The following is a 13,327-nucleotide window of genomic DNA, read 5'->3' on the forward strand; positions in this document are numbered from 1 at the left end:
ATTTAAATAAAATGGGAAAATTTTGTAAGCCACCTTGTTAATAGTTATAACTTTCATAGTCATTGTGCATTTAATAAATAATATACATTTTAATTTTAAGAAAGGAAGTTGGTAAATGCCTGTTAATGAATTGTATAGAAAGCCACCATGTATTCAAAGTTTATTTTTAATAGACTAAAACTGTTCATTTTATAAAAGTAATGTAACATAAAAAAAGCTGTCTGGGTGGATGAAGTTCTCTATTTGGCAAAGTAGAGGTGTGTTTATATTTTTAATGTTGCTTGCAAGGACTAGTTCCTTTCATATCCTTTACTTTACATAATAAAATAGTTAGAAATATAATTGTACACCACCGTGCAAGCTACTAGAATATGTGGCCATGAGGCAGCAATGTTAGCCAGGATAACACCAAACATTTTTTTTGGTTTGCATTAACAGATGCACTTATTTAATTTTTTTCTAAGCTCAGTCTAATCTTTTAGAGCTGAGCTATGTTTCGAAACTTAAGAAAGACACATACTGTAAATCAAAGATGTGTATTAGCTTGTATTAGCGTAATAACTTTTTTCTCTTATTTTTATAAGTAGTCAGTAATTGGCTATGAACAGGCTCAGTTGTCTGATTTTCATGCAAGCTGGAATGTATATGATATCGAATTCATTTTTTATAATTTATAATAGAGAAATGGTTTAACACTTGCATTTCATGTTTTGTTTTTCACAAACTTGATAGGAAACTTTGTTTACTGCAGGGCCTTCCCCAGTTCTCCACATGATATTTGAAACTGTGGTTAAGAAACACAGAGAGCAATCCAGTGCTGTGTGCACAAAGTTCATTTTTGAAAGAACTTACTGCTTCTCTGCAGGACACCTAGTTAAGACCTGGTCATCCATTTTAAATATTAAAACAACAGGTAGGCTGTTTAAATGCATGTTAAAGAGCTTATAAACTTTCAAAGTGTCAACTTTTTAAAACATAGTTTCAGGCCTATTTAAGTGCATTTAAAGAAATATGAAAACCAAGAACTGTAGTTAAGTAATTAGTTCAACAAAACAGAGGTTTTGATTAAAAAGTAAAAGATTGTTATGTAATTACAGTTTCTCTGGCTCTCCTGGAGCATTTTATAGGTTATGAATAAAAATGGTCATAATACTAACAATATAAATAAATAAGTAAGATGCTAAAATTCCTTTCAAGGAGAGAAACACTACGATATGTGTACAAATTGGAATATATATCGAAGTAATGAAAAGGTGCTGCTGTACAAGCATAGCTACATTAAAACACCATCTTATTTTCAGACTTGCAAGAATGTATTAACTGTAAACTTTTGACATTTATGTAATTGAAACAACACCACCTGTAAAATCAAATGTTGCTAACTATATTGTTTGGAAAACTGTAATCCTTAGATGTTTAAGACAAGTATTGGGCTATCAGCAGTCTTTTTTAGAATCTTCCAAAAGCATTTTTTTGCTGTGAATTTGATTTCATGGTTTGTTAAAAAAAAGGCTTGTGTTGATATTTAGTGCTGTTAATTTTGTTTGGCTTTTTAATATTTTTTTATTTTGGTTAAGTGGGTTTCAAAACGTGTTTTCTTTTGCTAACAATACTGTTTTTTATTTTCAAGGTTACTTACAAAAAATATACAAAAATCTTATTGTATTATCAATAGTAAATGTAGTATCAACATTGTCATTTCTTTTTTTAAAGGTTACTGTCTAAAAATCTACCCCTAACAAGTTCAGGTCAACCTAAGTTCAGGTCCACTAAAATTATCCTCCTTCAGACTCACAGGAAGTGGGACAAAGCAGTTGTCTATTTTTAACAAAACATAAATATCAAGTGTGGTCACTAACAGGTTTATCACTTCCAAATAATATACTTGCTACTTAAGTTATACATTTAAATAGTGATTAAATAGTGATTTATAAGAATAATTGCAACTATGAGAGGGAGTGAGTGGTATTTAAGCAGTGTGCAAGATGGGCTTTGACACTAAATTGGTTTCACTGGGGAGCTGGAGGTATTGTTACTTTGTGTAAGAAACTGATTTAAAATAGGCTCTTGTGAACTTTACAGTTAACATAACAAATTGAAAATTTTATTGTATATAGTACATGCACAACAGATGTATGGCATCTATCGATAGGTTTAAACTTTATAGTTGTAAGTAAATTCAAAACATTGCATAATAATCTCTAACCTAATTAGTCAAATTCAGTGTCATTGGGATCTGGAGTCTATCTTCACAGCATGTCCGGAATCCAGCCTAGACGGAGCACCCTTCCATTGCAAGCCATACACATGTATATGCACATGCACATGCACGCACTCGCATGGAGCCAGTTTGGAAACACCATTCAACCTAACACACACACAGGATGTGAAATGAAAACAAGAGTATCTGGAGAAAAACCAACACAGGAAAGAGGGAGGATGTTAAAATTTGACATAGACATTGACCAGGCTGTGATTCATAATCCAGGACTCTAGAGTTTTGAGACAGCATCCCTATTTTAAACTATGTAATCATTTGTTTTCTGTAAACCAAAAAGTGCTGGTCATTAAATGTGCAAAACTTAAATACTATAGATACCAAATTTTAACTAATTCTTGCCTTGCATAAGTCAGGAAGTGAAGCAAATTGACTTGAGTTACCGTGATACCTTACTGGTCTTTGGAATGGACTGCTAGAGTGTACTTGGCACATACCCATTTGTAAATATATTGAAACAACCTTGTCATTAATGAAGAAATAATGGGCAGTTGCATGCATTAAAGAAAATGTATACTGAATTCAATGGATTCTGATTATTGGTATTAGGTTACTATAGTATAACTATCTACCTTTTTTAAAATAGTTATTGTAGAAAAAATGTTTTAAAATTGTTATTGTTCCAACGATCAGGTTCTAAACAGTATTAACAAAATAAAAAGTGATATTCTGGAAATCAAGTTTTGAATCACTTATGAAATGTTTCCTTGGTTGTAAACTGAGTGCACTTAGCCCCCTCTAGAGTATTTTCGAAAAATAAATTGCTGTTCTCAATATGGGTTACATCATTTGTGTTTTTCTTCCTCCTAAGGTGAAAGAGATCAAAATGTATAGATTTATAAGAACCAGAAAATGCATTTATTTACATTCACCCTAGAAATAAATATTATCCTCAACACCAATCAAATAAAGATCTTAGGGTAGTTGGGAGTTTACTTCTCTGTTACTCAATGAACAGACTTTAAATTGGGCTGCTGTCTGTATGTTAGCAAATTTGAAACCAGTGGATCTCATTACTTGGCAATATTAAGAAGTCAGGTGTTAAATTGATATTCTGCTGCTGACCTGTAAAACATTTTTGCTGATGGGAAATCCATTTGGCATTATTAGGTTGTCTGTTTATTAACAGTAGCATTAACATAGACATGTTACAGCCATTCCCTTTCTCTGTATTGTGTAATATCCTAGACTTTAAATGATTAAAACCATCCATTATAAAAATAGGTTCAGAATGTTTTTGAAAACAATTCTTATATAAGATATTTAAGTATTTAAAATATCTGCATAAAAATGTATTAGTATAAATGTTTTAAATATTTTGATTTTTTTTTTGGAAAAAACATTGTGATGAAGAACATTTTTATGCTGTGTTTTTCAGTGTGCCAGTTATTAGTACGTTTTCTAACTCATATTTATTGATAATAAGCATTAAAATGTTTTTTTATCATTATTGCTTCTTATAGAACTAGTTTGGTATAAATGTGTGTGTAAGTGTATCTCATTGTGAGTGTATCTTTCATGTCATTCAAGGCTGCTTACTGCCTTTGCCCACAGTGCTTAGGTAAAAGTTTGTGGCATCCCATGTATGTATAATGGAAGAAATATAGTTTTAAACAGACCAAGTAAGACGAAGAGTAAATATATTCAGTACAAATGAAAAGTACTGTGCAGCAGAAATATAAATAGCTAATACATTATTGAATCAAGTACAAATATTTAATAATGTAATAAAATATTTCATTAATGCTTAAAAATGACAAATTTTTAGCAACATTTGTTACACATCTGATATTACCAAATTGAATAAACTCGATCAGCTCACCCATATTGAATATACTAGTTGATATCAGAAAAAAAGTGGAAGAAGCTTTTGTAGTTCGGTAGTGCATCTTAAGCTTACCTAAAAATACTTTAATGAGGTAAAATTAAAAAAAAAAAAAAAATTAAGTAAAATTAAATCATTATTGTTCCTGTTGTACACAATATTTTGCTATAGATCATGCTACCATAACATTTTTAATGTATTAAAATTTAAATTACACAGTTATATCTGTAAACAATCAACCTGCATGTGTGTAATTATGTATGTTGTCTCATGCCTGTGTGTACAATTTAATTGCACAGATCCCTCTTAATACCCTTTGCTATATGCATATTTGCAACAAGCACCACATTTAGGGTTCTGCTACCTGCTGGTGTATGTCAGAGGTATCATTATTTCAGACATCATGTCTAAGAATATAGAAAGCCACGGACAATTTAAAGCACACTAATTATTTTGATTTTAAAATAAATTCAGCAACTGAGAGTGCTTTGTTTCATTACTTGAAGAGAAGTGCTATCTAATTTCTCATGTGATTCATATAATATTTTTAAGTAGTTTTCAAAAACTATATTATAATAGTGTAAGGTAAAAACCGCTATGAAGAAACATTTGGTAGAAACTCATTCTTTACATTTATAAACGGAACTGATGATTTCTCCTATATGTCCAAAAGACATCAGCAGGTTAGTCTGAAGTTGAGAGGTCTCAAATCACAGTTTACTCTGGAAACAGGAATCACAAACAGATTGACATCCTGACTTTCCTGACTTTCCTGAGGTTCACTTGAAATTAGTTATATTGTGGGAAACAGTTCAGATATGTGTTTCATTTGCTGTTTTTGCCCAAACTGATTTATTACTGGATATTTAAAGACATTAGTAGGTCAAGTACAACATAAAGATTAAGGAGTAGGCTTAGTTTGAAAAATTGAAGATTATACTTTTATTAAAGAGAAATATTTGATTCTGTTCTGCTGATATATTTTTGCTGTATTTGTTAAAGCAGTTTAACCATCCATGTAAAAAACTGCATAAAAAGTTTTTTTAGAATTTGTATTTTAATTTTTATGTTCATTATCTTGGAAATTTAAACAGTGACAAAATAAATCCACCAGACTGTTTCCAGTCCAGCAGTTAAAAGTAAAAGTGATTGCATTTAACTAATACAACAGGAAATACTTCTTTACACTTCTTCACTACCCAGTCATGTAAATTTCTGAACATCTTTTAAGGAATGACTGAAAGAGACAGATAGCTTTAGTACTAGCAAAACAAAATAAACTCAGTGATTTAAATTTCAGCTTAATTTGTAAAAATTTCTTGCATATGTAGACATTTTTTAATACATGATATGTACATTAGCTGTAAAATAAAAATATTGAATTTTGAGTTGGCCTAAAATAAAACAAAAATTTCTATTTTTGTACATTGTGAGGGTCCTCCCACTTGGGGGCAGCAGGAAACCATACGTTCTACATTGAGTTCTGGTATACTATGGACAGGTTCCTTTGAAGTTCCAGGGCCAACAGGTGCCAACAAGTGAGCTATGTTTGTATACGTGGCCTAAAGACAGACTTGCCTCTGGTCCGAATGTGAGTCTGATGTGATTGGAAATGACCCCTGAAGAGGTTTTGGACTGGGATTAAAAGAGACTCATGGCTAAAAGGCCATTAAGCCTTGAGTTGGGTGGTGAGTGTTTGGCAAGAGTTCAACAAGCGGGAAGAAGAAAGGGCAATGTTGTAGAAGATGTCTAGTATGGCATTTAAACAAAAATGAGCATGGAGAATTATGCAGAATATTTGTAGACAAGAGGACCAGTCACCCAATGTGTCAGTCAGGAAACACATAGTGTACAAATCTTTATTATTTTCCCTTTTCTTGTACTTAATGTTCTGTTTGCTGTATTTAACCAACCATATAATAAAACCCATCTTATGTTTATACTTTTCATCTTCTTTGGGTTCAAAGATGACTTCAGAGTGCCCTGTACACTCTACAACATCAAATGTAAAGCATACACAAGGTTACAAATAATTAACAATCAAATCGTACGTGAAAAAGTCTAAGAAAGAATACACCTCTCATTTAATTAACTATGATGCTTCAACAAAAAGGAGCTGCACAAGGTGTTGAAAACAAAATTCAAAAGTAATGACTTTCTTAAAAATATATGTATTGGAGGCTCCAGAAGGTAACAGAAAAAATATGAATTCATGTGCTCCCTGCCTAGGTCTTAATAAGTACCTTGAGTATGGAGCTGTCTTGTTTACCTACTCAATTCACAGTCTCTTTCTCTCTCTCTCTTTCTGACCACTCTGACCAGACTGTTGATCATATCATCCTCTCACTCTCCATTTTTCCTTGGCCGTAGGCAATAATTTTAACCATGTGTGGGGTTATTTCCAAAGTCTGTGGTCAACATTTGCAGTATGAGACAATTATGATTTATAGTGCATCCACATTCAGTGAAATTACTGCTCCATAACAACCATATATCAGCAGACTACACCTTTACCTGGTTTAACACAAAATACCATGGAATGGACTCTTTGGTTTCACTTACTATCCTACACCAGATACTAGAGTATGGCAACTTTCCCAAACGCTGGCTCTGTGGGTGTTTCATTTCATGATCTTGATCCCACAAATTCTATTCTATTCTCATTCTCTGAAGAGTAACCAACACTGGGCTGACAACATAAAATAAAAAAGCCTGGCTTGTGCACTTTTTAGTGTGTTTTATGTAGTAACTGCCTCCTTGCTTTAGCGCCAGAGTTCTCCCCTTCATCATTACTTAATTATCTTCTGTGCATATTCAGTCTCCACTCACTTGCCTCTAGAACACTATATCTGCCACATACATCTTTTTCATCATTATTTTTACATAATGATTAGCTGTGGGTTCTGAGCAGGTGTTTTTATCAATATTAGGCAACTTTCCCTTTTTATTGTAAAGAATATTAAAACAGAAGTGATATAAGAAATTGAGCCTGTTCACAAAAAAATGTTAATTATTCATTTATTCAGTTTATCTATCCACTTATTCCAATTTACAGTAACAGGAAATACTCTATCCCTGTAGTGTCAACAAACAAATAGCAAGCCCTAAACCAGTCCTCTGCAGGTCACATAAACACAGGCACACAAAGTATATTTGGTTTCATTAATTATAATAATTTGCACATCTTTAGAATATGGGTGAAGTCCTCCATGAATATGAAGAAAACACAGAGTCACTATTTTAACCCGTAACTCTCAACCCAGAAGAAAGCAGCTGCATAAACCACTGTGCCAGAATGCTATTCATATTAGCTTGTAGAATTACCAAAAAAAAACAAAAAAAAAACCATATTATTGCAGTCAGTTAAATAATGTGATTTTCCTTTCATTTCTCAGACTTCACACTTTTAGTAAGCTTTTTTAAGATATTTGCTTTACTTACCACTCAGCGCACTGACTTCAGCATGTTCATTTCTGCAGTTGCTTTCCAAATGCAAAAAGTTAGTATACTCTGACACCTTTTCATTTGGTTTCCTTTGTCAAATGAACCAGATCTCAAATTTATGACTTTTGAAGGATGGAGTATAGTCATAAGAAATAGTTTAGGTTTGTTTCATTCGTTCTCACTTTCTGTTATTACCAGAGTGTTCCTGGCTGTATGTGGAGTGGTTATGGCTCATGTTTTGTCACATTGTGCCCTGCAGATTCTGATTTTACCTTGGTTGTTATTGAGTTCACTGTCTTTATCACTATTTCATATTCCTAAAAGTTAATTACATTAAGGGCAAAGTTTGTATCTGAAGAGTCTTTGATTCACTTATCTGGGTTATTTAATCCTAAGCTTTTGAGTGCATTCCTTGTGTGTCATCAAGCAAGTCTGTCAGCAGAAGTTCATTTACTGTATTTTTTCATGCTATGAAATAGTGCAGCCCAGACACCCAGCAGGAAGGTGCTGGAACAGCTGAGGGGCAAAGAGCATCATATAAAGCCAGAATGCCAATGGAATGGAAGGACCAGGGGAGAGAGAATCGCTGGGGCAATACCTCCCCAGGGACGCTAGAAGGCAGCCCTCCTGGGCACCTGTGGCAACACGGACTCCCGCAGGCCACGCTGGGAGCTAGAGTTTGGTACAACACTGTTGGGTTCCGTGGGGGCCACCAGAAGGAGCTGCAGAGGTTTATACTGAACTTCTACCACACCTGGAAGTGATTCCAGGTAATACTGGTGAGCCACCTGGAACATTCCCAGGACCTGAATAAAAGGAACTGCCTCGCTCCATTCCAGGAGCCGAAGTCGGGAGGAGCTGGACGAAACTTGCCTTAGAGGGATTGGAGCCCCAAGGACAGAACAAGGAAGAGAGAAGAGAAGAATAAAGACTGTGAATTGTGCTTAGATATTGTGCTGTGGCAAGAGAGAAAACGCTCCCCAACTGTGAATAAACCATGTGTGTTGGACTAGAACTTGTGTCTGCCTGTCTGTGTTGGAGCAGCTGTACGCGCCTTTGTGGTCCACAATATATATATATATATATATATATATATATATATATATATATATATATATATATATATATATTGTTGCAGTTGAGGCTTTTATCGACCTCTTGAACCCTCAGGTACCACGCCAAACACCAGGTAAAAGACCAATTATTATTTATTAAATAATAATACTGTGCACAAAGCGCCCTCCACTCCACACTACTCATACAATAACCAATATTCTCAATACAATAATCACTCCTCCTCTCTCAGAGACTTCGCCACCCTACCTCCCAGCTCAGCTCAGCGTCAGGGCTTTCCCATAGTCCTTTTATGTTCCCTGACCCGGAAGTGTTTCCCATCCTACAGTCCATGTGATTTCTTATCACTTCCGGGTCAGATAAAAAGTCCTTCTCTTCAACCCGGAAACACGTAGTTCCCTCTGGTCATATGATCATGACGTGCTTCTGGGTTATAGGGCACGTATGTCCTTGAGCCTCCCTGCAGCGTCCTCTGGTGGGCCCCACGGTGTCCAGCAGGGTTGGGAATAAAAACTCCATTGTCCATAATTCCCTGCTGGTCTTCGGGGCACTTTCATGCTACAGGGAGGGCTCCATCTGGCGGCCTGGGGGTATTGGCCAGGATGAACAGCCGGCCATCTCCCACAATATATATATATATACACATATACACACTATGGCCGAAACGCACATCAGAATGACTAAAAATGAGTGACATTAAAAATGAAAGGAAACTTCTGATTTGACAGTTATGTTGCTTTTGGTATACAGGAGCACCCAGTCACATTTCTTGACACACTTCTGAATAATTTGTTGTCTGAGAGAGGATGTGCAGCATTGTTCATAATGACACTCAGTTTTGTTTTAATTCTGTCCTTCTCTACAGGGTGCAGGGTGCAACCTGCAGGGTGAAGCAGTCCTTATAATTAGCTTCTTGATTCAGTGGGCCTCTCTTGAAGTAATGTTACTGGCCCAGCACACAACAGCATAGAAAATCAAGTTACTTTAGAAGATACACTGCAACATTTGAACTTCATTTTTAATAAAAGTTGAGCTACTAATCTTGTATACTCACAATAAAGAAATTGTTTTAGAATATTCTTTCTTTGAATCAAATCGCATGAATTGTTTGGATTGTCAGATTGTTTTAATTGTTTGTGTCTTCTACAGTTTTTGCCAAATAATACTGTAATGATTTTACTGTTGTTAAATTAACACTCAAGGTGTATACAGTATAAGCAAATACTTCAGAGTTACTTTAACATGTTAGGAGCTCATGAGGGGGAAATTGGAAACCATGAGTGAGTTTTCTGTGCACTGTACCCACTGAATCAGTTAACATTTTTTCAGCACTTAGTTTAAGGTTTTAGAATATTTTCGATTTAATCAATTATACTCATTCTGAAACTGACCAACTTGTATTATCCATCCATCCATTATCCAACCCGCTATATCCTAACTACAAGGTCATGGGGGTCTGCTGGAGCCAATCCCAGACAACACAGGGTGCAAGGCAGGAAACAAACCCCGGGCAGGGCGCACACCCACACACACACACCCACACACCAAGCACACAATAGGAACAATTTAGAATTGCCAATGCACCTAGCCTGCATGTCTTTGGCCTGTGGGAGGAAACCGGAGTACCCAGAGGAAACCCACGCAGACACGGGGAGAACATGCAAACTCCACGCAGGGAGGACCCAGGAAGCGAACCCAGGTCTCCTAACTGTGCAGCACCAACTTGTACTATTTTAAACTTTATTCTTTTATCTCTTAACAATTTTATTTATTTATCTATTTGCTTTAATTATTTGTTTCCATCATGTGCAGTGCTTTGCAAAAATATTCAGACCTGGTAGATTATAAAATATTGATGAATAAAGATTAAGTATTCACATGCATGACTGAATCTGATTTCCTACAACCCTTTGCTTAAAAAATGGGGGTTAGAAAGAGAATGGAGAGAGATGCTCATTCTTGTCCAGCTAATGTTTTGACTCAAAATTCAAATCGGTATGTGCCAGTTGTAAAAGTAAAACAAGTGTTATGATCACTGATTTTTAGAACTGTGTTATATAAGTTCTGGTGGAGTTTCTGGCTAATTGAATATCCATTATAGGGTTTTTATATGCATAGATTCCAAATCTGAGGTTTGTTTTTTGTGTTTCATGCACATTAACAAAGTTTAAAAATTGTTTATGTATTTTCCACAAAAACGTTTTTGTTTTTCTCTCGGGCACTGACATTTTGTGGATCATATTGCAATAATGCATACTCTGGCTGCTGGAAGTGTGTTCACAGAGGTCATGACCCTGATCTCATTAGGTCAGTGGTTTAACGGTCAGTTCAAATGACCATCCATGTTTCACAGATAAAGCCTTGAATTGCTGTTCCAAAGACTTAACTTTTTGATTAATAATAATAATTCATTACATTTATATAGCGCTTTTCTCAGTACTCAAAGCACTATCCACACAGGGAGGAACCGAACCCACAATCTTCCACAGTCTCCTTACTGCAAAGCAGTAGCCCTACCACTGCACCACCTGTGAGGATTATTACCCAGTTAAAGAATCCTTGCCCTTGTTTTTTGACTCTGAATTTTTGATCATGTTTTTTGTTCTGAGAAAAGAACCCTTTGACTTTTAATTCATTCTCTCTAAATTTTGTTCCTGGGCTTAGTTTTAGTTCTGACTAAAAGATTGTTTTGACTTCCCTTTAACGAAATCGGCACAAATCTCTCACATTATTCTCCTTGTCCTCTCTCATTTAAAATACTATCTCCAGTGTCCAAGATAATCTAACAAATAGTCATTAAAGAGGGTTGGAGTCCCAACCAGGAAGGCCCATTTAAATTGCCATTTGACAAGAAAAAAGTAATACTAAAAAGAACAAATATTATGTATCTATGCCAAAAAGAGGGGTTCTTAGCCTAGATTGGTTTTTTTGTTAAGGCAGTACTGCTGTCCTCAGCTGCTGCGTTACTCTGAACACCTACTTTTTACTGTGACTGTGGTGACCGGGAAGAAGTGGATCTTTAGAGGCAGGATGTAATATATTTTGTGTCTTTTCAGAAGTGTTCTCCTCCTCTCTAAGGACATGAATGGAAAGTGAGTTACAAACTATGTGTTACCCACAGTCTTAACCTTTTTTTCACCCAAGTAAGACCATGTAAGATACTCACCAGAATTGTGTTTGACACAGTAAATGTAAGTTTAAATCTTCTGACTTGCATATCACATTAATGTTTTAGAAATGCACTTTAATTGTCATAACATGCTTCAAGTCATTTAGAATTAAGTGTCTACTAATTTTGCCCGATGTTTAGAAGTGATATCAGGACACTTTTTTCTTTAGGTGCTCTGGCATGCTGATGGTCTTGGAACAATACTTTTGGAGTGCAATTTTCAAGTTTTACTGTAGACTCTTACTGGGCTTAATGTAACTCATGAACATTTACCTTATTATTAAACAGCTGCTCCAGTGTACGCTTGTCCATTGCAATAGAACATTCCCCTCCTCCTTTTTCCTGGCTCACAGTGCAGGTAGTATTATGAGGAGCATTTTATGTTTGGAAATGTACAGGTTTGGGTGGAACAGTAGTATGCAGTGCTCCCCTAAACCTCTAGGAGAGTGGGTGTGTGTACTTGCTCATTATTGTCTGTGTGGAGTTTGTATATTCTCCCCAGGTCCGTGTGACTTTTTTACAGGGATTCTCCTGTTTTCTAACCACTTCCCAAAGACAAATGTGTTAGGCTAAGTGACTGCTCTAATTTGGACTGGTGTAGATGACACTGAATATGTATGTGCAAGGTTCATCAAATGGCAGGAAAGGGGAGTTGTACCTTAATTATTATTTTTTGTCCAAAAAGCTTTGTTTTGGTTATTATGGATGCAAAAATTCTTTCTATTATGCTTTTTTGGTCACTGAAACGCTTATTAGTAAAATTCTGATGAGCTTTGAGGTTAGTTTATTAGGTTGTTTTTAGACCTTTAGGGACCCAGGTTTGATTCCTTGCCAACTCATTCTATGTGCAGAGTTGTGTGATTTGTCTTCATTTATTCTCGTTTCCTCGCACCCACATCGCAAATTTCTGCAGGTTGACTGGCAAATCTGAATTGAGCCAGTATATGTACTATACGTGTTCCCTGTGATTGGCTGTTGTCCCATTAAAGATTTGTTTCTGCCCTTGCACCTGATACTGGCCAGACAGTCTCCTGCTCTACAAAACCCTGTAATAGATAAAGCCTATTCAGAAAATCTGTGGATGGATGCATAGATGGATTGGATTCAAACCTGGCTAGATAAATTGGTTTAGAAAGCAGGCAGATAAAAGAATAATAAGAGTGAGTTATGATTTTGTATAAATCAGTTTAGAAGGCAATGTTTTCTAAAATACTATAAAAATTAAAATATTCACTTCAAGCTGCATATGCTTAGCAGTGTGGTTGTCCTACATTCTTTATTGTGCATAAATTTTACATCACTCACTGTAGATTGTAAATTCGATGAATGAAATGGTCATCTGTGAACTTCTGCTTATTAATGTAATTTAACAAGCTTTATTTAGAGATGTGGAGTGATGGTGATTGTTCTAACATGATGGGAAATTCTCAACTGCTGTCTTCAGTGCCTGTGCAGTTACAGCTAACATGACATAATACCCCATTGTTTTCCTCAATAAATTCAACTTCAGTCAATGGGAAGGACAAAATGAATTTCC

The 13,327-nt window shown here is 35.4% G+C and overlaps 2 protein-coding genes across 4 annotated transcripts in view; one reads left to right on the plus strand and one right to left on the minus strand.

Annotated features, from left to right (window-relative positions):
• Positions 1-13,327, minus strand: part of LOC114659144 (kynurenine--oxoglutarate transaminase 3-like) — a 181,746-nt gene that overhangs the window by 129,834 nt on the left and 38,585 nt on the right. The gene's annotated exons all lie outside the window — the stretch shown is intronic.
• The window catches only part of lrrc8c (leucine rich repeat containing 8 VRAC subunit C), a 37,390-nt gene that overhangs the window by 19,537 nt on the left and 4,526 nt on the right, over positions 1-13,327 (plus strand). The gene's annotated exons all lie outside the window — the stretch shown is intronic.

This window comes from Erpetoichthys calabaricus, chromosome 10 (genome assembly GCF_900747795.2).
Source record: "Erpetoichthys calabaricus chromosome 10, fErpCal1.3, whole genome shotgun sequence".
In the NCBI taxonomy this organism is placed as follows: domain Eukaryota; kingdom Metazoa; phylum Chordata; class Cladistia; order Polypteriformes; family Polypteridae; genus Erpetoichthys; species Erpetoichthys calabaricus.